The sequence below is a fragment of the Brienomyrus brachyistius genome, chromosome 2 (assembly GCF_023856365.1).
Source record: "Brienomyrus brachyistius isolate T26 chromosome 2, BBRACH_0.4, whole genome shotgun sequence".
NCBI lineage: Eukaryota > Metazoa > Chordata > Actinopteri > Osteoglossiformes > Mormyridae > Brienomyrus > Brienomyrus brachyistius.
The window spans coordinates 40,492,353-40,515,249 of NC_064534.1; the positions used below are offsets into that span (position 1 = coordinate 40,492,353).

Genomic DNA, 22,897 nt, shown 5'->3' on the forward strand with positions numbered 1-22,897 from the left:
AGAAGACTCGATATTATTGGCATAGCAAGTTCTGCTCTTCTCCTTTCAAAACTTGCTAAAAGCTGTATTTAAAAGAACAGATTGGCCGGGGTAATTCACACCCTTCAATGCCAGCTTAATGTTTAGGTTAGTGGGAATCACAGAGGAATTAGGGATGGAAACTTCTTTGCTGGTGGTAGAAGCGGTCTGGTGAATTTTTAGAGAGAAGAGGCCGTCGATGTTTGAATGTAGAAAATTGTTCTGGCTGCAGCCTGCAGTATGGACTTGTTGGTGTGTGTAGCTCCCAGTGTTCTGACAGAGCGACGTTTTGGGGAAGCATGTGATTCAGCAGCTACCAGTGGGCTTCGTGCGGCGGAGATTTTGTGGCTGTTAGCGGAGTTGATTACAGAGGGTCGTTAAGAGAAGCCTGCATGCGGTAGGCAAATGAGTAATGTTTGCCGGCGGGGGACGTGCGGCGATTAACCTGTGAGGTAGTGAAATGGACTTAAAGAGAAGGAAGTGTGCGGATGCGGAAAGAATGGAATAATTGTGGTAGGCTGCCAGCTGAGTAGTTTGGTGAATGTTTGGTGTGGGTCCGGCGCTGCCGATTGGATGGTGGTGCTGCAGTGTGAGTCAGATAAAAAACAAAAAAAACCAGGAGTAGGATCCAATGGGACTAACTGGCATGTATAGACGCGTGTAATGCAAAAGGGCTGTTTTTGGTTGCATCTCTCGCTCACGGCCGTACCACCCTGAACACGCCCGATCTCGTCTGATCTTGGAAGCTAAGCAGGGTAGGGTCTGGTTAGTACTTGGATGGGAGACCTTCTGGGAATACCAGGTGCTGTAAGCTTTTCTCGCTTTTACTTTATACAGGGGGCGCTCCACTTCACGATTAATTGAAATCTAGCACTCCCCTTCCATTTTACTATTTTATATATATATATATATATATATTTTATCTCTCTTTCATAAAGCCAGCTTTTAGAAACCGTTTTACTCTAAATACTTCCTGGTAATTCTAGGTGCTGTAAGCTGTTCGTGCCTTTATTCCACCAGGGCGCGATCTTCTCACAAACTTGAAGACTGTCACTCCCCATTCACGTTTTACAACTTATTGTTAATGATAAAGAGACAGCTTTTTACACACAGTTTTAAACAAAGTACTGATATTATTCCTCTTCAACTGACCGCTTTGTTTTCTATGCAAAAACCACTTCGCCACAGAAGACTCGATATTATTGGCATAGCAAGTTCTGCTCTTCTCCTTTCAAAACTTGCTAAAAGCTGTATTTAAAAGAACAGATTGGCCGGGGTAATTCACACCCTTCAATGCCAGCTTAATGTTTAGGTTAGTGGGAATCACAGAGGAATTAGGGATGGAAACTTCTTTGCTGGTGGTAGAAGCGGTCTGGTGAATTTTTAGAGAGAAGAGGCCGTCGATGTTTGAATGTAGAAAATTGTTCTGGCTGCAGCCTGCAGTATGGACTTGTTGGTGTGTGTAGCTCCCAGTGTTCTGACAGCGCGACGTTTTGGGGAAGCATGTGATTCAGCAGCTACCAGTGGGCTTCCTGCGGCGGAGATTTTGTGGATGTTAGCGGAGTTGATAACAGAGGGTCGTTAATAGAAGCCTGCATGCAGTAGGCAAAGGAGTAATGTTTGCCGGCGGGGGACGTGCGGCGATTAACCTGTGCGGTAGTGAAAAGGAGTTAAAAAGAAGGAAGTGTGCGGATGCGGAAAGAATGGAATAATTGTGGTAGGCTGCCGGCTGAGTAGTTTGGTGAATGTTTGGTGTGGGTCCGGCGCTGCCGATTGGATGGTGGTGCTGCAGTGTGAGTCAGAAAAAAAAAAAAAAAAAACCAGGAGTATGATCCAATGGGACTAACTGGCATGTATAGACGCGTGTAATGCAAAAGGGCTGTTTTTGGTCACGTCTCTTGCTTATGGCCATACCACCCTGAACACGCCCGATCTCATCCGATCTCGGAAGCCAAGCAGGGTAGGGTCTGGTTAGTACTTGGATGGGAGACCTCCTGGGAATACCAGGTGCTGTAAGCTTTTCTCACTTTTACTTTATACAGGGGGCGCTCCACTTCACGATTAATTTAAATCTATCACTCCCCTTCCATTTTACTATTTTATATATATATATATATATATATATATTTTTTTTTTTTTTTTTTTTTCTCTCATTCATAAAGGCAGCTTTTACACACCATTTTACTTTAAATACTTCCTGGTAATTCTAGGTGCTGTAAGCTGTTTGTGCCTTTATTCCACCAGGGCGCGATCTTCTCACAAACTTGAAGACTGTCACTCCCCATTCACGTTTTACAACTTATTGTTAATGATAAAGAGACAGCTTTTTACACACAGTTTTAAACAAAGTACTGATATTATTCCTCTTCAACTGACCGCTTTGTTTTCTATGCAAAAACCACTTCGCCACAGAAGACTCGATATTATTGGCATAGCAAGTTCTGCTCTTCTCCTTTCAAAACTTGCTAAAAGCTGTATTTAAAAGAACAGATTGGCCGGGGTAATTCACACCCTTCAATGCCAGCTTAATGTTTAGGTTAGTGGGAATCACAGAGGAATTAGGGATGGAAACTTCTTTGCTGGTGGTAGAAGCGGTCTGGTGAATTTTTAGAGAGAAGAGGCCGTCGATGTTTGAATGTAGAAAATTGTTCTGGCTGCAGCCTGCAGTATGGACTTGTTGGTGTGTGTAGCTCCCAGTGTTCTGACAGCGCGACGTTTTGGGGAAGCATGTGATTCAGCAGCTACCAGTGGGCTTCGTGCGGCGGAGATTTTGTGGCTGTTAGCGGAGTTGATAACAGAGGGTCGTTAATAGAAGCCTGCATGCAGTAGGCAAAGGAGTAATGTTTGCCGGCGGGGGACGTGCGGCGATTAACCTGTGCGGTACTGAAAAGGAGTTAAAAAGAAGGAAGTGTGCGGATGCGGAAAGAATGGAATAATTGTGGTAGGCTGCCGGCTGAGTAGTTTGGTGAATGTTTGGTGTGGGTCCGGCGCTGCCGATTGGATGGTGGTGCTGCAGTGTGAGTCAGAAAAAAAAAAAAAAAAAACCAGGAGTATGATCCAATGGGACTAACTGGCATGTATAGACGCGTGTAATGCAAAAGGGCTGTTTTTGGTCACGTCTCTTGCTTATGGCCATACCACCCTGAACACGCCCGATCTCATCCGATCTCGGAAGCCAAGCAGGGTAGGGTCTGGTTAGTACTTGGATGGGAGACCTCCTGGGAATACCAGGTGCTGTAAGCTTTTCTCACTTTTACTTTATACAGGGGGCGCTCCACTTCACGATTAATTTAAATCTATCACTCCCCTTCCATTTTACTATTTTATATATATATATATATATATATATATATATATATATATATATTTTTTTTTTCTCTCATTCATAAAGGCAGCTTTTACACACCATTTTACTTTAAATACTTCCTGGTAATTCTAGGTGCTGTAAGCTGTTTGTGCCTTTATTCCACCAGGGCGCGATCTTCTCACAAACTTGAAGACTGTCACTCCCCATTCACGTTTTACAACTTATTGTTAATGATAAAGAGACAGCTTTTTACACACAGTTTTAAACAAAGTACTGATATTATTCCTCTTCAACTGACCGCTTTGTTTTCTATGCAAAAACCACTTCGCCACAGAAGACTCGATATTATTGGCATAGCAAGTTCTGCTCTTCTCCTTTCAAAACTTGCTAAAAGCTGTATTTAAAAGAACAGATTGGCCGGGGTAATTCACACCCTTCAATGCCAGCTTAATGTTTAGGTTAGTGGGAATCACAGAGGAATTAGGGATGGAAACTTCTTTGCTGGTGGTAGAAGCGGTCTGGTGAATTTTTAGAGAGAAGAGGCCGTCGATGTTTGAATGTAGAAAATAGTTCTGGCTGCAGCCTGAAGTATGGACTTGTTGGTGTGTGTAGCTCCCAGTGTTCTGACAGTGCGACGTTTTGGGGAAGCATGTGATTCAGCAGCTACCAGTGGCCTTCGTGCGGCGGAGATTTTGTGGCTGTTAGCGGAGTTGATAACAGAGGGTCGTTAAGAGAAGCCTGCATGCAGTAGGCAAAGGAGTAATGCTTGCCGGCGGGGGACGTGCAGCGATTAACCTGTGCAGTAGTGAAAAGGAGTTAAAAAGAAGGAAGTGTGCGGATGCGGAAAGAATGGAATAATTGTGGTAGGCTGCCGGCTGAGTAGTTTGGTGAATGTTTGGTGTGGGTCCGGCGCTGCCGATTGGATGGTGGTGCTGCAGTGTGAGTCAGATAAAAAAAAAAAAAACCAGGAGTAGGATCCAATGGGACTAACTGGCATGTATAGACGTGTGTAATGCAAAAGGGCTGTTTTTGGTCGCATCTCTCGCTTATGGCCATACCACCCTGAACACGCCCGATCTGATCCGATCTCGGAAGCCAAGCAGGGTAGGGTCTGGTTAGTACTTGGATGGGAGACCTCCTGGGAATACCAGGTGCTGTAAGCTTTTCTCACTTTTACTTTATACAGGGGGCGCTCCACTTCACGATTAATTTAAATCTATCACTCCCCTTCCATTTTACTATTTTATATATATATATATATATTTCTCTCATTCATAAAGGCAGCTTTTACACACCGTTTTACTCCAAATACTTCCTGGTAATTCTAGGTGCTGTAAGCTGTTCGTGCCTTTATTCCACCAGGGCGCGATCTTCTCACAAACTTGAAGACTGTCACTCCCCATTCACGTTTTACAACTTATTGTTAATGATAAAGAGACAGCATTTTACACACAGTTTTAAAGAAAGTACTGATATTATTCCTCTTCAACTGACCGCTTTGTTTTCTATGCAAAAACCACTTCGCCACAGAAGACTCGATATTATTGGCATAGCAAGTTCTGCTCTTCACCTTTCAAAACTTGCTAAAAGCTGTATTTAAAAGAACAGATTGGCCGGGGTAATTCACACCCTTCAATGCCAGCTTAATGTTTAGGTTAGTGGGAATCACAGAGGAATTAGGGATGGAAACTTCTTTGCTGGTGGTAGAAGCGGTCTGGTGAATTTTTAGAGAGAAGAGGCCGTCGATGTTTGAATGTAGAAAATAGTTCTGGCTGCAGCCTGCAGTATGGACTTGTTGGTGTGTGTAGCTCCCAGTGTTCTGACAGCGCGACGTTTTGGGGAAGCATGTGATTCAGCAGCTACCAGTGGGCTTCGTGCGGCGGAGATTTTGTGGCTGTTAGCGGAGTTGATAACAGAGGGTCGTTAAGAGAAGCCTGCATGCAGCAGGCAAAGGAGTAATGTTTGCCGGCGGGGGACGTGCGGCGATTAACCTGTGCGGTAGTGAAAAGGAGTTAAAAAGAAGGAAGTGTGCGGATGCGGAAAGAATGGAATAATTGTGGTAGGCTGCCGGCTGAGTAGTTTGGTGAATGTTTGGTGTGGGTCCGGCGCTGCCGATTGGATGGTGGTGCTGCAGTGTGAGTCAGATAAAAAAAATAAAAAAAACAGGAGTATGATCCAATGGGACTAACTGGCATGTATAGACGCATGTAATGCAAAAGGGCTGTTTTTGGTAGCGTCTTTCGCTTATGGCCATACCACCCTGAACACGCCCGATCTCATCTGATCTCGGAAGCCAAGCAGGGTAGGGTCTGGTTAGTACTTGGATGGGAGACCTCCTGGGAATACCAGGTGCTGTAAGCTTTTCTCACTTTTACTTTATACAGGGGGCGCTCCACTTCACGATTAATTTAAATCTATCACTCCCCTTCCATTTTACTATTTTATATATATATATATTTTTCTCTCATTCATAAAGGCAGCTTTTACACACCATTTTACTTTAAATACTTCCTGGTAATTCTAGGTGCTGTAAGCTGTTCGTGCCTTTATTTCTCCAGGGCGCGATCTTCTCACAAACTTGAAGACTGTCACTCCCCATTCACGTTTTACAACTTATTGTTAATGATAAAGAGACAGCTTTTTACTCACAGTTTTAAACAAAGTACTGATATTATTCCTCTTCAACTGACCGCTTTGTTTTCTATGCAAAAACCACTTCGCCACAGAAGACTCGATATTATTGGCATAGCAAGTTCTGCTCTTCTCCTTTCAAAACTTGCTAAAAGCTGTATTTAAAAGAACAGATTGGCCGGGGTAATTCACACCCTTCAATGCCAGCTTAATGTTTAGGTTAGTGGGAATCACAGAGGAATTAGGGATGGAAACTTCTTTGCTGGTGGTAGAAGCGGTCTGGTGAATTTTTAGAGAGAAGAGGCCGTCGATGTTTGAATGTAGAAAATAGTTCTGGCTGCAGCCTGCAGTATGGACTTGTTGGTGTGTGTAGCTCCCAGTGTTCTGACAGCGCGACGTTTTGGGGAAGCATGTGATTCAGCAGCTACCAGTGGGCTTCGTGCGGCGGAGATTTTGTGGCTGTTAGCGGAGTTGATAACAGAGGGTCGTTAAGAGAAGCCTGCATGCAGTAGGCAAAGGAGTAATGTTTGCCGGCGGGGGACGTGCGGCGATTAACCTGTGCGGTAGTGAAAAGGAGTTAAAAAGAAGGAAGTGTGCGGATGCGGAAAGAATGGAATAATTGTGGTAGGCTGCCGGCTGAGTAGTTTGGTGAATGTTTGGTGTGGGTCCGGCGCTGCCGATTGGATGGTGGTGCTGCAGTGTGAGTCAGATAAAAAAAAAAAAAACCAGGAGTAGGATCCAATGGGACTAACTGGCATGTATAGACGTGTGTAATGCAAAAGGGCTGTTTTTGGTCGCATCTCTCGCTTATGGCCATACCACCCTGAACACGCCCGATCTCGTCCGATCTCGGAAGCCAAGCAGGGTAGGGTCTGGTTAGTACTTGGATGGGAGACCTCCTGGGAATACCAGGTGCTGTAAGCTTTTCTCACTTTTACTTTATACAGGGGGCGCTCCACTTCACGATTAATTTAAATCTATCACTCCCCTTCCATTTTACTATTTTATATATATATATATTTTTCTCTCATTCATAAAGGCAGCTTTTACACACCATTTTACTTTAAATACTTCCTGGTAATTCTAGGTGCTGTAAGCTGTTCGTGCCTTTATTCCACCAGGGCGCGATCTTCTCACAAACTTGAAGACTGTCACTCCCCATTCACGTTTTACAACTTATTGTTAATGATAAAGAGACAGCTTTTTACACACAGTTTTAAACAAAGTACTGATATTATTCCTCTTCAACTGACCGCTTTGTTTTCTATGCAAAAACCACTTCACCACAGAAGACTCGATATTATTGGCATAGCAAGTTCTGCTCTTCTCCTTTCAAAACTTGCTAAAAGCTGTATTTAAAAGAACAGATTGGCTGGGGTAATTCACACCCTTCAATGCCAGCTTAATGTTTAGGTTAGTGGGAATCACAGAGGAATTAGGGATGGAAACTTCTTTGCTGGTGGTAGAAGCGGTCTGGTGAATTTTTAGAGAGAAGAGGCCGTCGATGTTTGAATGTAGAAAATAGTTCTGGCTGCAGCCTGCAGTATGGACTTGTTGGTGTGTGTAGCTCCCAGTGTTCTGACAGCGCGACGTTTTGGGGAAGCATGTGATTCAGCAGCTACCAGTGGGCTTCGTGCGGCAGAGATTTTGTGGCTGTTAGCGGAGTTGATAACAGAGGGTCGTTAAGAGAAGCCTGCATGCAGTAGGCAAAGGAGTAATGTTTGCCGGCGGGGGACGTGCGGCGATTATCCTGTGCGGTAGTGAAAAGGAGTTAAAAAGAAGGAAGTGTGCGGATGCGGAAAGAATGGAATAATTGTGGTAGGCTGCCGGCTGAGTAGTTTGGTGAATGTTTGGTGTGGGTCCGGCGCTGCCGATTGGATGGTGGTGCTGCAGTGTGAGTCAGATAAAAAAAAAAAAAAAACCAGGAGTATGATCCAATGGGACTAACTGGCATGTATAGACGCGTGTAATGCAAAAGGGCTGTTTTTGGTCACGTCTCTCGCTTATGGCCATACCACCCTGAACACGCCCGATCTCATCCGATCTCGGAAGCCAAGCAGGGTAGGGTCTGGTTAGTACTTGGATGGGAGACCTCCTGGGAATTCCAGGTGCTGTAAGCTTTTCTCACTTTTACTTTATACAGGGGGCGCTCCACTTCACAATTAATTTAAATCTATCACTCCCCTTCCATTTGACTATTTTATATATATATATATTTTTCTCTCATTCATAAAGGCAGCTTTTACACACCATTTTACTTTAAATACTTCCTGGTAATTCTAGGTGCTGTAAGCTGTTCGTGCCTTTATTCCACCAGGGCGCGATCTTCTCACAAACTTTAAGACTGTCACTCCCCATTCACGTTTTACAACTTATTGTTAATGATAAAGAGACAGCTTTTTACACACAGTTTTAAACAAAGTACTGATATTATTCCTCTTCAACTGACCGCTTTGTTTTCTATGCAAAAACCACTTCACCACAGAAGACTCGATATTATTGGCATAGCAAGTTCTGCTCTTCTCCTTTCAAAACTTGCTAAAAGCTGTATTTAAAAGAACAGATTGGCTGGGGTAATTCACACCCTTCAATGCCAGCTTAATGTTTAGGTTAGTGGGAATCACAGAGGAATTAGGGATGGAAACTTCTTTGCTGGTGGTAGAAGCGGTCTGGTGAATTTTTAGAGAGAAGAGGCCGTCGATGTTTGAATGTAGAAAATAGTTCTGGCTGCAGCCTGCAGTATGGACTTGTTGGTGTGTGTAGCTCCCAGTGTTCTGACAGCGCGACGTTTTGGGGAAGCATGTGATTCAGCAGCTACCAGTGGGCTTCGTGCGGCAGAGATTTTGTGGCTGTTAGCGGAGTTGATAACAGAGGGTCGTTAAGAGAAGCCTGCATGCAGTAGGCAAAGGAGTAATGTTTGCCGGCGGGGGACGTGCGGCGATTATCCTGTGCGGTAGTGAAAAGGAGTTAAAAAGAAGGAAGTGTGCGGATGCGGAAAGAATGGAATAATTGTGGTAGGCTGCCGGCTGAGTAGTTTGGTGAATGTTTGGTGTGGGTCCGGCGCTGCCGATTGGATGGTGGTGCTGCAGTGTGAGTCAGATAAAAAAAAAAAAAAAACCAGGAGTATGATCCAATGGGACTAACTGGCATGTATAGACGCGTGTAATGCAAAAGGGCTGTTTTTGGTCACGTCTCTCGCTTATGGCCATACCACCCTGAACACGCCCGATCTCATCCGATCTCGGAAGCCAAGCAGGGTAGGGTCTGGTTAGTACTTGGATGGGAGACCTCCTGGGAATTCCAGGTGCTGTAAGCTTTTCTCACTTTTACTTTATACAGGGGGCGCTCCACTTCACAATTAATTTAAATCTATCACTCCCCTTCCATTTGACTATTTTATATATATATATATTTTTCTCTCATTCATAAAGGCAGCTTTTACACACCATTTTACTTTAAATACTTCCTGGTAATTCTAGGTGCTGTAAGCTGTTCGTGCCTTTATTCCACCAGGGCGCGATCTTCTCACAAACTTGAAGACTGTCACTCCCCATTCACGTTTTACAACTTATTGTTAATGATAAAGAGACAGCTTTTTACACACAGTTTTAAAGAAAGTACTGATATTATTCCTCTTCAACTGACCGCTTTGTTTTCTATGCAAAAACCACTTCGCCACAGAAGACTCGATATTATTAGCATAGCAAGTTCTGCTCTTCTCCTTTCAAAACTTGCTAAAAGCTGTATTTAAAAGAACAGATTGGCCGGGGTAATTCACACCCTTCAATGCCAGCTTAATATTTAGGTTAGTGGGAATCACAGAGGAATTAGGGATGGAAACTTCTTTGCTGGTGGTAGAAGCGGTCTGGTGAATTTTTAGAGAGAAGAGGCCGTCGATGTTTGAATGTAGAAAATAGTTCTGGCTGCAGCCTGCAGTATGGACTTGTTGGTGTGTGTAGCTCCCAGTGTTCTGACAGCGCGACGTTTTGGGGAAGCATGTGATTCAGCAGCTACCAGTGGGCTTCGTGCGGCGGAGATTTTGTGGCTGTTAGCGGAGTTGATAACAGAGGGTCGTTAAGAGAAGCCTACATGCAGTAGGCAAAGGAGTAATGTTTGCCGGCGGGGGACGTGCGGCGATTAACCTGTGCGGTAGTGAAAAGGAGTTAACAAGAAGGAAGTGTGCGGATGCGGAAAGAATGGAATAATTGTGGTAGGCTGCCGGCTGAGTAGTTTGGTGAATGTTTGGTGTGGGTCCGGCGCTGCCGATTGGATGGTGGGGCTGCAGTGTGAGTCAGATAAAAAAAAAAAAAAACCAGGAGTAGGATCCAATGGGACTAACTGGCATGTATAGACGCGTGTAATGCAAAAGGGCTGTTTTTGGTCGCGTCTCTCGCTTATGGCCATACCACCCTGAACACACCTGATCTCATCCGATCTCGGAAGCCAAGCAGGGTAGGGTCTGGTTAGTACTTGGATGGGAGACCACCTGGGAATACCAGGTGCTGTAAGCTTTTCTCACTTTTACTTTATACAGGGGGCGCTCCACTTCACGATTAATTTAAATCTATCACTCCCCTTCCATTTTACTATTTTATATATATATATATTTTTTTCTCTCATTCATAAAGGCAGCTTTTAGAAACCGTTTTACTCTAAATACTTCCTGGTAATTCTAGGTGCTGTAAGCTGTTCGTGCCTTTATTCCACCAGGACGCGATCTTCTCACCAACTTGAAGACTGTCACTCCCCATTCACGTTTTACAACTTATTGTTAATGATAAAGAGACAGCTTTTTACACACAGTTTTAAACAAAGTACTGATATTATTCCTCTTCAACTGACCGCTTTGTTTTCTATGCAAAAACCACTTCGCCACAGAAGACTCGATATTATTGGCATAGCAAGTTCTGCTCTTCTCCTTTCAAAACTTGCTAAAAGCTGTATTTAAAAGAACAGATTGGCCGGGGTAATTCACACCCTTCAATGCCAGCTTAATATTTAGGTTAGTGGGAATCACAGAGGAATTAGGGATGGAAACTTCTTTGCTGGTGGTAGAAGCGGTCTGGTGAATTTTTAGAGAGAAGAGGCCGTCGATGTTTGAATGTAGAAAATTGTTCTGGCTGCAGCCTGCAGTATGGACTTGTTGGTGTGTGTAGCTCCCAGTGTTCTGACAGTGTGACGTTTTGGGGAAGCATGTGATTCAGCAGCTACCAGTGGGCTTCGTGCGGCGGAGATTTTGTGGCTGTTAGCGGAGTTGATAACAGAGGGTCGTTAAGAGAAGCCTACATGCAGTAGGCAAAGGAGTAATGTTTGCCGGCGGGGGACGTGCGGCGATTAACCTGTGCGGTAGTGAAAAGGAGTTAAAAAGAAGGAAGTGTGCGGATGCGGAAAGAATGGAATAATTGTGGTAGGCTGCCGGCTGAGTAGTTTGGTGAATGTTTGGTGTGGGTCCGGCGCTGCCGATTGGATGGTGGGGCTGCAGTGTGAGTCAGATAAAAAAAAAAAAAACCAGGAGTAGGATCCAATGGGACTAACTGGCATGTATAGACGCGTGTAATGCAAAAGGGCTGTTTTTGGTAGCATCTCTCGCTTATGGCCATACCACCCTGAACACGCCCGATCTCATCTGATCTTGGAAGTTAAGCAGGGTAGGGTCTGGTTAGTACTTCGATGGGAGACCACCTGGGAATACCAGGTGCTGTAAGCTATTCTCACTTTTACTTCATACAGGGGGTGCTCCACTTCACGATTAATTTAAATCTATCACTCCCCTTCCATTTTACTATTTTATATATATATATATATTTTTTTTTTTCTCTCATTCATAAAGGCAGCTTTTAGAAACCGTTTTACTCTAAATACTTCCTGGTAATTCTAGGTGCTGTAAGCTGTTCGTGCCTTTATTCCACCAGGGCGCGATCTTCTCACAAACTTGAAGACTGTCACTCCCCATTCACGTTTTACAACTTATTGTTAATGATAAAGAGACAGCTTTTTACACACAGTTTTAAACAAAGTACTGATATTATTCCTCTTCAACTGACCGCTTTGTTTTCTATGCAAAAACCACTTCGCCACAGAAGACTCGATATTATTGGCATAGCAAGTTCTGCTCTTCTCCTTTCAAAACTTGCTAAAAGCTGTATTTAAAAGAACAGATTGGCCGGGGTAATTCACACCCTTCAATGCCAGCTTAATGTTTAGGTTAGTGGGAATCACAGAGGAATTAGGGATGGAAACTTCTTTGCTGGTGGTAGAAGCGGTCTGGTGAATTTTTAGAGAGAAGAGGCCGTCGATGTTTGAATGTAGAAAATAGTTCTGGCTGCAGCCTGCAGTATGGACTTGTTGGTGTGTGTAGCTCCCAGTGTTCTGACAGCGCGACGTTTTGGGGAAGCATGTGATTCAGCAGCTACCAGTGGGCTTCGTGCGGCGGAGATTTTGTGGCTGTTAGCGGAGTTGATAACAGAGGGTCGTTAAGAGAAGCCTACATGCAGTAGGCAAAGGAGTAATGTTTGCCGGCGGGGGACGTGCGGCGATTAACCTGTGCGGTAGTGAAAAGGAGTTAACAAGAAGGAAGTGTGCGGATGCGGAAAGAATGGAATAATTGTGGTAGGCTGCCGGCTGAGTAGTTTGGTGAATGTTTGGTGTGGGTCCGGCGCTGCCGATTGGATGGTGGGGCTGCAGTGTGAGTCAGATAAAAAAAAAAAAAAAAACCAGGAGTAGGATCCAATGGGACTAACTGGCATGTATAGACGCGTGTAATGCAAAAGGGCTGTTTTTGGTCGCGTCTCTCGCTTATGGCCATACCACCCTGAACACACCTGATCTCATCCGATCTCGGAAGCCAAGCAGGGTAGGGTCTGGTTAGTACTTGGATGGGAGACCACCTGGGAATACCAGGTGCTGTAAGCTTTTCTCACTTTTACTTTATACAGGGGGCGCTCCACTTCACGATTAATTTAAATCTATCACTCCCCTTCCATTTTACTATTTTATATATATATATATTTTTTTCTCTCATTCATAAAGGCAGCTTTTAGAAACCGTTTTACTCTAAATACTTCCTGGTAATTCTAGGTGCTGTAAGCTGTTCGTCGCCTTTATTCCACCAGGGCGCGATCTTCTCACAAACTTGAAGACTGTCACTCCCCATTCACGTTTTACAACTTATTGTTAATGATAAAGAGACAGCTTTTTACACACAGTTTTAAACAAAGTACTGATATTATTCCTCTTCAACTGACCGCTTTGTTTTCTATGCAAAAACCACTTCGCCACAGAAGACTCGATATTATTGGCATAGCAAGTTCTGCTCTTCTCCTTTCAAAACTTGCTAAAAGCTGTATTTAAAAGAACAGATTGGCCGGGGTAATTCACACCCTTCAATGCCAGCTTAATGTTTAGGTTAGTGGGAATCACAGAGGAATTAGGGATGGAAACTTCTTTGCTGGTGGTAGAAGCGGGCTGGTGAATTTTTAGAGAGAAGAGGCCGTCGATGTTTGAATGTAGAAAATTGTTCTGGCTGCAGCCTGCAGTATGGACTTGTTGGTCTGTGTAGCTCCCAGTGTTCTGACAGCGCGACGTTTTGGGGAAGCATGTGATTCAGCAGCTACCAGTGGGCTTCGTGCGGCGGAGATTTTGTGGCTGTTAGCGGAGTTGATAACAGAGGGTCGTTAAAAGAAGCCTACATGCAGTAGGCAAAGGAGTAATGTTTGCCGGCGGGGGACGTGCGGCGATTAACCTGTGCGGTAGTGAAAAGGAGTTAACAAGAAGGAAGTGTGCGGATGCGGAAAGAATGGAATAATTGTGGTAGGCTGCCGGCTGAGTAGTTTGGTGAATGTTTGGTGTGGGTCCGGCGCTGCCGATTGGATGGTGGGGCTGCAGTGTGAGTCAGATAAAAAAAAAAAAAAAACCAGGAGTAGGATCCAATGGGACTAACTGGCATGTACAGACGCGTGTAATGCAAAAGGGCTGTTTTTGGTACCATCTCTCGCTTACGGCCATACCACCCTGAACACGCCCGATCTCGTCTGATCTCGGAAGCCAAGCAGGGTAGGGTCTGGTTAGTACTTGGATGGGAGACCACCTGGGAATACCAGGTGCTGTAAGCTTTTCTCACTTTTACTTTATACAGGGGGCGCTCCACTTCACGATTAATTTAAATCTATCACTCCCCTTCCATTTTACTATTTTATATATATATATTTTTTTTTCTCTCATTCATAAAGGCAGCTTTTAGAAGCCGTTTTACTCTAAATACTTCCTGGTAATTCTAGGTGCTGTAAGCTGTTCGTGCCTTTATTCCACCAGGGCGCGATCTTCTCACCAACTTGAAGACTGTCACTCCCCATTCACGTTTTACAACTTATTGTTAATGATAAAGAGACAGCTTTTTACACACAGTTTTAAACAAAGTACTGATATTATTCCTCTTCAACTGACCGCTTTGTTTTCTATGCAAAAACCACTTCGCCACAGAAGACTCGATATTATTGGCATAGCAAGTTCTGCTCTTCTCCTTTCAAAACTTGCTAAAAGCTGTATTTAAAAGAACAGATTGGCCGGGGTAATTCACACCCTTCAATGCCAGCTTAATATTTAGGTTAGTGGGAATCACAGAGGAATTAGGGATGGAAACTTCTTTGCTGGTGGTAGAAGCGGTCTGGTGAATTTTTAGAGAGAAGAGGCCGTCGATGTTTGAATGTAGAAAATTGTTCTGGCTGCAGCCTGCAGTATGGACTTGTTGGTGTGTGTAGCTCCCAGTGTTCTGACAGCGCGACGTTTTGGGGAAGCATGTGATTCAGCAGCTACCAGTGGGCTTCGTGCGGCGGAGATTTTGTGGCTGTTAGCGGAGTTGATAACAGAGGGTCGTTAAGAGAAGCCTACATGCAGTAGGCAAAGGAGTAATGTTTGCCGGCGGGGGACGTGCGGCGATTAACCTGTGCGGTAGTGAAAAGGACTTAAAGAGAAGGAAGTGTGCGGATGCGGAAAGAATGGAATAATTGTGGTAGGCTGCCGGCTGAGTAGTTTGGTGAATGTTTGGTGTGGGTCCGGCGCTGCCGATTGGATGGTGGGGCTGCAGTGTGAGTCAGATAAAAAAAAAAAAACCAGGAGTAGGATCCAATGGGACTAACTGGCATGTATAGACGCGTGTAATGCAAAAGGGCTGTTTTTGGCAGCAGCTCTTGCTTACGGCCATACCACCCTGAACACGCCTGATCTCGTCTGATCTCGGAAGCTAAGTGGGGTAGGGTCTGGTTAGTACTTGGATGGGAGACTGCCTGTGAATACCACGTGCTGTAAGCTTTTCTCACTTTTACTTTATACAGGGGGCGCTCCACTTCACGATTAATTTAAATCTATCACTCCCCTTCCATTTTACTATTTTATATATATATATTTTTTCTCTCATTCATAAAGGCAGCCTTTACACACCGTTTTACTCTAAATACTGCCTGGTAATTCTAGGTGCTGTAAGCTGTTCGTGCCTTTATTCCACCAGGGCGCGATCTTCTGACAAACTTGAAGACTGTCACTCCACATTCACGTTTTACAACTTATTGTTAATGATAAAGAGACAGCTTTTTACACACAGTTTTAAACAAAGTACTGATATTATTCCTCTTCAACTGACCGCTTTGTTTTCTATGCAAAAACCACTTCGCCACAGAAGACTCGATATTATTGGCATAGCAAGTTCTGCTCTTCTCCTTTCAAAACTTGCTAAAAGCTGTATTTAAAAGAACAGATTGGCCGGGGTAATTCACACCCTTCAATGCCAGCTTAATGTTTAGGTTAGTGGGAATCACAGAGGAATTAGGGATGGAAACTTCTTTGCTGGTGGTAGAAGCGGTCTGGTGAATTTTTAGAGAGAAGAGGCCGTCGATGTTTGAATGTAGAAAATAGTTCTGGCTGCAGCCTGCAGTATGGACTTGTTGGTGTGTGTAGCTCCCAGTGTTCTGACAGCGCGACATTTTGGGTAAGCATGTGATTCAACAGCTACCAGTGGGCTTCGTGCGGCAGAGATTTTGTGGCTGTTAGCGGAGTTGATAACAGAGGGTTGTTAAGAGAAGCCTGCAAGAGGTAGGCAAAGGAGTAATGTTTGCCGGCGGGGGACGTGCAGCGATTAACCTGTGCGGTAGTGAAAAGGAGTTAAAGAGAAGGAAGTGTGCGGATGCGGAAAGAATGGAATAATTGTGGTAGGCTGCCGGATGAGTAGTTTGGTGAATGTTTGGTGTGGGTCCGGCACTGCCGATTGGATGGTGGTGCTGCAGTGTGAGTCAGATAAAAAAAAAAAAAACAGGAGTAGGATCCAATGGGACTAACTGGTATGTATAGACGCGTGTAATGCAAAAGGGCTATTTTTGGTAGCGTCTCTCGCTTACGGCCATACCACCCTGAACGCACCCGATCTCGTCTGATCTGGGAAGCTAAGCAGGGTAGGGTCTGGTTAGTACTTGAATGGGAGACCACCTGGGAATACCAGGTGCTGTAAGCTTTTCTCACTTTTACTTTATACAGGGGGCGCTCCACTTCACGATTAATTTAAATCTATCACTCCCCTTCCATTTTACTATATTATATATTTCTTTTTTCTCTCATTCATAAAGGCAGCTTTTAGAAACCGTTTTACTCTAAATACTGCCTGGTAATTCTAGGTGCTGTAAGCTGTTCGTGCCTTTATTCCACCAGGGCGCAATCTTCTCACAAACTTGAAGACTGTCACTCCCCATTCACGTTTTACAACTTATTGTTAATGATAAAGAGACAGCTTTTTACACACAGTTTTAAACAAAGTACTGATATTATTCCTCTTCAACTGACCGCTTTGTTTTCTATGCAAAAACCACTTCGCCACAGAAGACTCGATATTATTGGCATAGCAAGTTCTGCTCTTCTCCTTTCAAAACTTGCTAAAAGCTGTATTTAAAAGAACAGATTGGCCGGGGTAATTCACACCCTTCAATGCCAGCTTAATGTTTAGGTTAGTGGGAATCACAGAGGAATTAGGGATGGAAACTTCTTTGCTGGTGGTAGAAGCGGTCTGGTGAATTTTTAGAGAGAAGAGGCCGTCGATGTTTGAATGTAGAAAATTGTTCTGGCTGCAGCCTGCAGTATGGACTTGTTGGTGTGTGTAGCTCCCAGTGTTCTGACAGCGCGACGTTTTGGGGAAGCATGTGATTCAGCAGCTACCAGTGGGCTTCGTGCGGCGGAGATTTTGTGGCTGTTAGCGGAGTTGATAACAGAGGGTCGTTAAGAGAAGCCTGCATGCTGTAGGCAAAGGAGTAATGTTTGCCGGCGGGGGACGTGCGGCGATTAACCTGTGCGGTAGTGAAAAGGAGTTAAAAAGAAGGAAGTGTGCGGATGCGGAATGAATGGAATAATTGTGGTAGGCTGCCGGCTGAGTAGTTTGGTGAATGTTTGGTGTGGGTCCGGCGCTGCCGATTGGATGGTGGGGCTGCAGTGTGAGTCAGATAAAAAAAAAAAAAACCAGGAGTAGGATCCAATGGGACTAACTGGCATGTATAGACGCGTGTAATGCAAAAGGGCTGTTTTTGGTAGCAACTCTCGCTTACGGCCATACCACCCTGAACACGCCCGATCTCATCTGATCTCGGAAGCTGGGTAGGGTCTGGTTAGTACTTGGATGGGAGACCACCTGGGAATACCAGGTGCTGTAAGCTTTTCTCACTTTTACTTTGTACAGGGGGCGCTCCACTTCACGATTAATTTAAATCTATCACTCCCCTTCCATTTTACTATTTTATATATATATTTTTTTTTTTTTCTCTCATTCCTAAAGGCAGCTTTTAGAAACCGTTTTACTCTAAATACTTCCTGGTAATTCTAGGTGCTTTAAGCTATTCGTGCCTTTATTCCACCAGTGCGCGATCTTCTCACAAACTTGAAGACTGTCACTCCCCATTCACGTTTTACAACTTATTGTTAATGATAAAGAGACAGCTTTTTACACACAGTTTTAAACAAAGTACTGATATTATTCCTCTTCAACTGACCGCTTTGTTTTCTATGCAAAAACCACTTCGCCACAGAAGACTCGATATTATTGGCATAGCAAGTTCTGCTCTTCTCCTTTCAAAACTTGCTAAAAGCTGTATTTAAAAGAACAGATTGGCCGGGGTAATTCACACCCTTCAATGCCAGCTTAATGTTTAGGTTAGTGGGAATCACAGAGGAATTAGGGATGGAAACTTCTTTGCTGGTGGTAGAAGCGGTCTGGTGAATTTTTAGAGAGAAGAGGCCGTCGATGTTTGAATGTAGAAAATTGTTCTGGCTGCAGCCTGCAGTATGGACTTGTTGGTGTGTGTAGCTCCCAGTGTTCTGACAGCGCGACGTTTTGGGGAAGCATGTGATTCAGCAGCTACCAGTGGGCTTCGTGCGGCGGAGATTTTGTGGCTGTTAGCGGAGTTGATAACAGAGGGTCGTTAAGAGAAGCCTGCATGCTGTAGGCAAAGGAGTAATGTTTGCCGGCGGGGGACGTGCGGCGATTAACCTGTGCGGTAGTGAAAAGGAGTTAAAAAGAAGGAAGTGTGCGGATGCGGAATGAATGGAATAATTGTGGTAGGCTGCCGGCTGAGTAGTTTGGTGAATGTTTGGTGTGGGTCCGGCGCTGCCGATTGGATGGTGGGGCTGCAGTGTGAGTCAGATAAAAAAAAAAAAAACCAGGAGTAGGATCCAATGGGACTAACTGGCATGTATAGACGCGTGTAATGCAAAAGGGCTGTTTTTGGTAGCAACTCTCGCTTACGGCCATACCACCCTGAACACGCCCGATCTCATCTGATCTCGGAAGCTGGGTAGGGTCTGGTTAGTACTTGGATGGGAGACCACCTGGGAATACCAGGTGCTGTAAGCTTTTCTCACTTTTACTTTGTACAGGGGGCGCTCCACTTCACGATTAATTTAAATCTATCACTCCCCTTCCATTTTACTATTTTATATATATATATATTTTTTTTTCTCTCATTCCTAAAGGCAGCTTTTAGAAACCGTTTTACTCTAAATACTTCCTGGTAATTCTAGGTGCTTTAAGCTATTCGTGCCTTTATTCCACCAGTGCGCGATCTTCTCACAAACTTGAAGACTGTCACTCCCCATTCACGTTTTACAACTTATTGTTAATGATAAAGAGACAGCTTTTTACACACAGTTTTAAACAAAGTACTGATATTATTCCTCTTCAACTGACCGCTTTGTTTTCTATGCAAAAACCACTTCGCCACAGAAGACTCGATATTATTAGCATAGCAAGTTCTGCTCTTCTCCTTTCAAAACTTGCTAAAAGCTGTATTTAAAAGAACAGATTGGCCGGGGTAATTCACACCCTTCAATGCCAGCTTAATATTTAGGTTAGTGGGAATCACAGAGGAATTAGGGATGGAAACTTCTTTGCTGGTGGTATAAGCGGTCTGGTGAATTTTTAGAGAGAAGAGGCCGTCGATGTTTGAATGTAGAAAATTGTTCTGGCTGCAGCCTGCAGTATGGACTTGTTGGTGTGTGTAGCTACCAGTGTTCTGACAGCGCGACGTTTTGGGGAAGCATGTGATTCAGCAGCTACCAGTGGGCTTCGTGCGGCGGAGATTTTGTGGCTGTTAGCGGAGTTGATAACAGAGGGTCGTTAAGAGAAGCCTACATGCAGTAGACAAAGGAGTAATGTTTGCCGGCGGGGGACGTGCGGCGATTAACCTGTGCGGTAGTGAAAAGGAGTTAAAAAGAAGGAAGTGTGCGGATGCGGAAAGAATGGAATAATTGTGGTAGGCTGCCGGCTGAGTAGTTTGGTGAATGTTTGGTGTGGGTCCGGCGCTGCCGATTGGATGGTGGGGCTGCAGTGTGAGTCAGATAAAAAAAAAAAAAACCAGGAGTAGGATCCAATGGGACTAACTGGCATGTATAGACGCGTGTAATGCAAAAGGGCTGTTTTTGGTAGCATCTCTCGCTTACGGCCATACCACCCTGAACACGCCCGATCTCATCTGATCTTGGAAGCTAAACAGGTTAGGGTCTGGTTAGTACTTGGATGGGAGACCTCCTGGGAATACCAGGTGCTGTAAGCTTTTCTCACTTTTACTTTATACAGGGGGCGCTCCACTTCACGATTAATTTAAATCTATCACTCCCCTTCCATTTTACTATTTTATATATATATATTTTTTTTTTTCTCTCATTCATAAAGGCAGCTTTTAGAAACCGTTTTACTCTAAATACTTCCTGGTAATTCTAGGTGCTGTAAGCTGTTCGTGCCTTTATTCCACCAGGGCGCGATCTTCTCACAAACTTGAAGACTGTCACTCCCCATTCACGTTTTACAACTTATTGTTAATGATAAAGAGACAGCTTTTTACACACAGTTTTAAACAAAGTACTGATATTATTCCTCTTCAACTGACCGCTTTGTTTTCTATGCAAAAACCACTTCGCCACAGAAGACTCGATATTATTGGCATAGCAAGTTCTGCTCTTCTCCTTTCAAAACTTGCTAAAAGCTGTATTTAAAAGAACAGATTGGCCGGGGTAATTCACACCCTTCAATGCCAGCTTAATGTTTAGGTTAGTGGGAATCACAGAGGAATTAGGGATGGAAACTTCTTTGCTGGTGGTAGAAGCGGTCTGGTGAATTTTTAGAGAGAAGAGGCCGTCGATGTTTGAATGTAGAAAATTGTTCTGGCTGCAGCCTGCAGTATGGACTTGTTGGTGTGTGTAGCTCCCACTGTTCTGACAGCGCGACGTTTTGGGGAAGCATGTGATTCAGCAGCTACCAGTGGGCTTCGTGCGGCGGAGATTTTGTGGCTGTTAGCGGAGTTGATAACAGAGGGTCGTTAAGAGAAGCCTGCATGCTGTAGGCAAAGGAGTAATGTTTGCCGGCGGGGGACGTGCGGCGATTAACCTGTGCGGTAGTGAAAAGGAGTTAAAAAGAAGGAAGTGTGCGGATGCGGAATGAATGGAATAATTGTGGTAGGCTGCCGGCTGAGTAGTTTGGTGAATGTTTGGTGTGGGTCCGGCGCTGCCGATTGGATGGTGGGGCTGCAGTGTGAGTCAGATAAAAAAAAAAAAAAACCAGGAGTAGGATCCAATGGGACTAACTGGCATGTATAGACGCGTGTAATGCAAAAGGGCTGTTTTTGGTAGCAACTCTCGCTTACGGCCATACCACCCTGAACACGCCCGATCTCATCTGATCTCGGAAGCTGGGTAGGGTCTGGTTAGTACTTGGATGGGAGACCACCTGGGAATACCAGGTGCTGTAAGCTTTTCTCACTTTTACTTTGTACAGGGGGCGCTCCACTTCACGATTAATTTAAATCTATCACTCCCCTTCCATTTTACTATTTTATATATATATATTTTTTTTTTTCTCTCATTCCTAAAGGCAGCTTTTAGACACCGTTTTACTCTAAATACTTCCTGGTAATTCTAGGTGCTTTAAGCTGTTCGTGCCTTTATTCCACCAGTGCGCGATCTTCTCACAAACTTGAAGACTGTCACTCCCCATTCACGTTTTACAACTTATTGTTAATGATAAAGAGACAGCTTTTTACACACAGTTTTAAACAAAGTACTGATATTATTCCTCTTCAACTGACCGCTTTGTTTTCTATGCAAAAACCACTTTGCCACAGAAGACTCGATATTATTGGCATAGCAAGTTCTGCTCTTCTCCTTTCAAAACTTGCTAAAAGCTGTATTTAAAAGAACAGATTGGCCGGGGTAATTCACACCCTTCAATGCCAGCTTAATGTTTAGGTTAGTGGGAATCACAGAGGAATTAGGGATGGAAACTTCTTTGCTGGTGGTAGAAGCGGTCTGGTGAATTTTTAGAGAGAAGAGGCCGTCGATGTTTGAATGTAGAAAATAGTTCTGGCTGCAGCCTGCAGTATGGACTTGTTGGTGTGTGTAGCTCCCAGTGTTCTGACAGCGCGACGTTTTGGGGAAGCATGTGATTCAGCAGCTACCAGTGGGCTTTGTGCAGCGGAGATTTTGTGGCTGTTAGCGGAGTTGATAACAGAGGGTCGTTAAGAGAAGCCTACATGCAGTAGGCAAAGGAGTAATGTTTGCCGGCGGGGGACGTGCGGCGATTAACCTGTGCGGTAGTGAAAAGGAGTTAAAAAGAAGGAAGTGTGCGGATGCGGAAAGAATGGAATAATTGTGGTAGGCTGCCGGCTGAGTAGTTTGGTGAATGTTTGGTGTGGGTCCGGCGCTGCCGATTGGATGGTGGGGCTGCAGTGTGAGTCAGATAAAAAAAAAAAAAACAGGAGTAGGATCCAATGGGACTAACTGGCATGTATAGAGGCGTGTAATGCAAAAGGGCTGTTTTTGGTAGTTTTTCTCGCTCACGGCCATACCACCCTGAACACGCCCGATCTCGTCTGATCTCGGAAGCCAAGCAGGGTAGGGTGTGGTTAGTACTTGGATGGGAGACCACCTGGGAATACCACGTGCTGTAAGCTTTTCTCACTTTTACTTTATACAGGGGGCGCTCCACTTCACGATTAATTTAAATCTATCACTCCCCTTCCATTTTACTATTTTATATATATTTTTTTTTTTCTCTCATTCATAAAGGCAGCTTTTAGAAACCGTTTTACTCTAAATACTTCCTGGTAATTATAGCTACTGTAAGCTGTTCGTGCCTTTATTCCACCAGGGCGCGATCTTCTCACAAACTTGAAGACTGTCACTCCCCATTCACGTTTTACAACTTATTGTTAATGATAAAGAGACAGCTTTTTACACACAGTTTTAAACAAAGTACTGATATTATTCCTCTTCAACTGACCGCTTTGTTTTCTATGCAAAAACCACTTCGCCACAGAAGACTCGATATTATTGGTATAGCAAGTTCTGCTCTTCTCCTTTCAAAACTTGCTAAAAGCTGTATTTAAAAGAACAGATTGGCCGGGGTAATTCACACCCTTCAATGCC

General features: G+C 44.3%; 15 non-coding genes and 4 pseudogenes across 15 annotated transcripts; all 19 read left to right on the forward strand.

Annotated features, from left to right (window-relative positions):
- The first annotated feature begins 713 nt into the window (after positions 1-713).
- Positions 714-832, forward strand: LOC125736575 (5S ribosomal RNA). Its single transcript, XR_007395852.1, has one exon. It is a non-coding gene; the product is annotated as a 5S ribosomal RNA (ribosomal RNA).
- Positions 833-1,918: 1,086 nt separating this feature from the next.
- LOC125732676 (5S ribosomal RNA) lies at positions 1,919-2,037 on the forward strand. Its single transcript, XR_007392049.1, has one exon. It is a non-coding gene; the product is annotated as a 5S ribosomal RNA (ribosomal RNA).
- Positions 2,038-3,142: 1,105 nt separating this feature from the next.
- On the forward strand, positions 3,143-3,261 carry LOC125732677 (5S ribosomal RNA). Its single transcript, XR_007392050.1, has one exon. It is a non-coding gene; the product is annotated as a 5S ribosomal RNA (ribosomal RNA).
- Positions 3,262-4,369: 1,108 nt separating this feature from the next.
- Positions 4,370-4,488, forward strand: LOC125734841 (5S ribosomal RNA). The gene has a single exon (XR_007394144.1). It is a non-coding gene; the product is annotated as a 5S ribosomal RNA (ribosomal RNA).
- Positions 4,489-5,567: 1,079 nt separating this feature from the next.
- On the forward strand, positions 5,568-5,686 carry LOC125733036 (5S ribosomal RNA). The gene has a single exon (XR_007392394.1). It is a non-coding gene; the product is annotated as a 5S ribosomal RNA (ribosomal RNA).
- A 1,075-nt stretch (positions 5,687-6,761) lies between these two features.
- Positions 6,762-6,880, forward strand: LOC125733347 (5S ribosomal RNA). Its single transcript, XR_007392693.1, has one exon. It is a non-coding gene; the product is annotated as a 5S ribosomal RNA (ribosomal RNA).
- A 1,077-nt stretch (positions 6,881-7,957) lies between these two features.
- LOC125732827 (5S ribosomal RNA) lies at positions 7,958-8,076 on the forward strand. The gene has a single exon (XR_007392193.1). It is a non-coding gene; the product is annotated as a 5S ribosomal RNA (ribosomal RNA).
- A 1,077-nt stretch (positions 8,077-9,153) lies between these two features.
- LOC125732828 (5S ribosomal RNA) lies at positions 9,154-9,272 on the forward strand. The gene has a single exon (XR_007392194.1). It is a non-coding gene; the product is annotated as a 5S ribosomal RNA (ribosomal RNA).
- A 1,076-nt stretch (positions 9,273-10,348) lies between these two features.
- LOC125733287 (5S ribosomal RNA) lies at positions 10,349-10,467 on the forward strand. The gene has a single exon (XR_007392636.1). It is a non-coding gene; the product is annotated as a 5S ribosomal RNA (ribosomal RNA).
- A 1,077-nt stretch (positions 10,468-11,544) lies between these two features.
- On the forward strand, positions 11,545-11,663 carry LOC125733504 (5S ribosomal RNA). The gene has a single exon (XR_007392848.1). It is a non-coding gene; the product is annotated as a 5S ribosomal RNA (ribosomal RNA).
- A 1,086-nt stretch (positions 11,664-12,749) lies between these two features.
- On the forward strand, positions 12,750-12,868 carry LOC125733288 (5S ribosomal RNA). The gene has a single exon (XR_007392637.1). It is a non-coding gene; the product is annotated as a 5S ribosomal RNA (ribosomal RNA).
- A 1,080-nt stretch (positions 12,869-13,948) lies between these two features.
- On the forward strand, positions 13,949-14,067 carry LOC125732989 (5S ribosomal RNA). Its single transcript, XR_007392349.1, has one exon. It is a non-coding gene; the product is annotated as a 5S ribosomal RNA (ribosomal RNA).
- A 1,076-nt stretch (positions 14,068-15,143) lies between these two features.
- Positions 15,144-15,262, forward strand: LOC125731372 (5S ribosomal RNA; annotated as a pseudogene).
- Positions 15,263-16,335: 1,073 nt separating this feature from the next.
- LOC125734907 (5S ribosomal RNA) lies at positions 16,336-16,454 on the forward strand. The gene has a single exon (XR_007394209.1). It is a non-coding gene; the product is annotated as a 5S ribosomal RNA (ribosomal RNA).
- Positions 16,455-17,526: 1,072 nt separating this feature from the next.
- LOC125731522 (5S ribosomal RNA) lies at positions 17,527-17,640 on the forward strand (annotated as a pseudogene).
- A 1,079-nt stretch (positions 17,641-18,719) lies between these two features.
- LOC125731524 (5S ribosomal RNA) lies at positions 18,720-18,833 on the forward strand (annotated as a pseudogene).
- A 1,079-nt stretch (positions 18,834-19,912) lies between these two features.
- On the forward strand, positions 19,913-20,031 carry LOC125735529 (5S ribosomal RNA). Its single transcript, XR_007394824.1, has one exon. It is a non-coding gene; the product is annotated as a 5S ribosomal RNA (ribosomal RNA).
- A 1,080-nt stretch (positions 20,032-21,111) lies between these two features.
- On the forward strand, positions 21,112-21,225 carry LOC125731525 (5S ribosomal RNA; annotated as a pseudogene).
- A 1,078-nt stretch (positions 21,226-22,303) lies between these two features.
- LOC125734918 (5S ribosomal RNA) lies at positions 22,304-22,422 on the forward strand. The gene has a single exon (XR_007394220.1). It is a non-coding gene; the product is annotated as a 5S ribosomal RNA (ribosomal RNA).
- Positions 22,423-22,897: the final 475 nt, after the last annotated feature.